We start from the raw sequence: 3151 nt of genomic DNA, 5'->3' as shown, positions 1-3151 counted from the left end.
GGTTTTTTTCCAGCCATGGTTTTTACGGTGGCTCAGGCTCGGGCTCGTGTCAGACTTCTCGTCACTAAAGCCCCCTTGGCTGTGCTGCGGCCGGAGGGGTGGCTCGGCCAGTCCCGGGGAGATGCGTGCTCACGGGGACGGATCCTTTCTGATTCCTGATGTGAACTGTAAGTGTTCGTACCCTTCCAAACCTCAGAGCAGATCCTTCCTGCAGTGCCAGAGCTCTTTGCAGTGAGGCACCACTGAAGCCGGCCGCTCACCCGAGTTCCTTCTCCTTGTTTCTGGAGCAGCTGCCTCTCGTGCAGTTGTCCCGGGCTCCTGCTGGGTGGTTTTCCTGGGGCTCCTCTCCCTGCCCGAGCTGAACTGCTGCAGGCTGAGAGAAAGAACATGATTTTCCACGGCTTTTAGTCATTCCCAAGTATCATATTCCACAATCCCACTTGGCCATGCACACAGCAGCGTTTTCCAGAGCAATAAAAGAAATCACACAGTTGCTTATAAAATACCTGAGGCGTTGCTGGAGGTTTCACCCCAGAACAGGGACACGAGATGCCACTGTGAGCTGCCACGTCATTTAATGAATAATGCTAATTTTTTTCTGCTTCTGGAGTTGCCAGTGCTTTCTCTTTCTCACTTCAACTTTCACAGGGTCAGCTGAAAGGGGCTGTAGCAACAAGCAGAGACGTTTTACTCAGAGAAGCAGGACATGAGCTGGGCACTAACTTTTGGGTGCTGATTTGGACAGACGTTGCTCAGCCCGGTGTTTAGCCTTGGTGACCCCTGCCTGGGATAAACCCTTTCCCTGTTGTTGCTGTTCACTCTAAGGGAAGCTCTCCAACATGCACTGTGTAGGAAATACCAGGTTTTGGTACCTGGATGCTCTCCTGCCAGCGATGAGCATCAGCCCAGCCCTGAGTGGGTCGGGTATTGTCATCAGATGCCCACGGTGCAGCTGGACTGCAAAAATGCAGCACTAGAGCCTGGAACCAACTGACCAAGAACAGGTAAATGCAAAAATCTACTTCCATTCAAGGCCCTGCCTCTGGGAACATCCCTGCCACCCTGGGGCTGGCTCCTTGGTGGCAGCCAGTGACATTTAATGCTCGGAAGGTGGTTGGAGCCTCGGCCAGGTGGGTGCCTCGACAGCCGGCTTTGCTCAGCTCCATGTCCAAACCTCCCCCCGGGGTTTGCACTGATGAGGGCTGACATCTCGGGGATAAATGGGGCATTTATTCATCGTGCCCAGCCATGGCCAGGCGCTGTAATCGGACCAGGAGCAGCCTTCCCAGGGGCCTTAACAGGAGAATAAATCTCCAGCCATGACCAGCACAGCTGGCTCCAGCCCTGCACAGACCCCAGCCTGCCCCAGGAGGTGGGACAGACCAGACACAAGTTTTCTTATGTATTTATTATTCTTTTTTTTCCCCAGCAATAGCAGCTGCTGACATAATCTCCCACATTAGCTGGGCTCACTAGGGCGCTGCCTCTGCTCTGAGCAAACACGGTGCAGGGGGTGGTTGCATTTGCTGGCCGCCCTCTGCAAACAGCGAGTCCTGCTGTGCCGCAGGGTGCGACAGCTGCCCTGCGATGTCCCTGTGGCTGGGCCTTGAGCACGCCCCGTGGCCCCCGTGGCCTGTGGCCGGCCAGTGCGTGGCCATCTCCCTCTGCCACCTCAGCTGGTCCGTGCCACGAGCAGGCGCGTCGGCTGGGTACAAGCACCCATGCTGCCCAGCTCCGTGGACCCCAAAACAAGGGTCCAAACCACTGTGCAATCAGGATGGGGAAACTGAGGCAGGGGTTTGGCATGAGCAGAGAGCAGAAAAGCTCTGCCCAGCAGGACTGTGCAGGATCGAGCCTGCTTTTGAGTTGGGGTCGTGCTTTCTGAAGATTGAATTCAGACTGCAGGGCAGGGGAGAGCGCAGCCGGCTCGGCACGTGTGCTCGGGTGGGCTCTGGCAAGGAGGACAGTGATGGCACACGCCTGCAGCCTGGTGCACGCAGTGATCAGCTGCAGTTTTGCAGCATGCCTGGCTAGTTCATTCCTGTATTAGCCACAATGTTTTCTGTGACCTAGAAACTCCAGCTGGCGCATGCAAACCGCTATGCTCCTTAATTTTATAATTAATCTAGGAATTATAGGGAAAAGATTGAACTGGTTTAGACTCCCTCTACATTGGACTGACCATCACAAAAAATAACCACTCTCATTCCTGCTCTGGAACTGCATCAGGGTCCCGGGGCTTGGAGGGACTGAGGTCACCGCCACTTTCTCCACTGTCCGCCCTGAGCTTGGTGAACGGCTCAGGCTGCTGAATGCATACTTGGGCTTGTCTTGTTTTAGGTCTGGTCTAACCCAAAGGTCGTATTTATAATTAGTACATGCTGATGAAATGGTTCTGGCCTGTCAAACAGAAACACCCCACTGTAAACAGGAGTTTAGACTTGTTTGCATCTCTGTGGTTGTTCTGAGCAATTAGTCCATGGAGGATTCTGGAGGAATTTGGGCGCTCTCTTTAAAACTTAGAAACTGATTTTATCTTTGAGAGAAATTCTGCCTGAAACAGGGGCTAATGCTGGAACAAACTCCCCCTCTGCTTCTATCCAAACCCTTCCTGAACTGGAGGAAATTTGGATGCAGACTGGGTGCCACAGTGTGTTCAGCATGCAAGAGCAGAGGCATGAGGCGGTGGGGAGCAGCGGGGGGCACTTCCTGGGGTCATGGTGCTGTTTAATGCTAAAAGCCCCCCAAAACACTGTCCCTGGGCTGCTTGGGGCTCCACGGGGCCGTGGGTGGGTGATGGTGCCCAGGGGACGCTGCAGGGACCACAATGCTGCTTGGACCCTGACCCCACCAACCGCCGGCCAAGCCCTGGCTCCACCCTGACCTCTGCTTCTCCGAGATATGTGAATCAGACCCTTCAGAGCCGTCTTTAAAGAACTTGAGCTGCCTGTGTATCCTGCCCAAACAGGCCCTAATTTCAGAGGTGAGTCCTGGGCAGGAGGAACAATAAACCTTTGGGTTTGGAGATCTAAATCAAACGCTTATTTTCCCACCCCCTCTAAATTAAATTTTTTGATGTTCCCACCTTTGCTTTGAGCTCTTGGATCTGGCTTAGGAAACGTGTAAATTTATTTTAATTCTGCTCTGAAAA

The sequence above is a fragment of the Strix aluco genome, chromosome 20 (assembly GCF_031877795.1).
Source record: "Strix aluco isolate bStrAlu1 chromosome 20, bStrAlu1.hap1, whole genome shotgun sequence".
Classification (NCBI taxonomy): Eukaryota; Metazoa; Chordata; class Aves; order Strigiformes; family Strigidae; genus Strix; species Strix aluco.
This window is presented reverse-complemented; position numbering follows the sequence as displayed.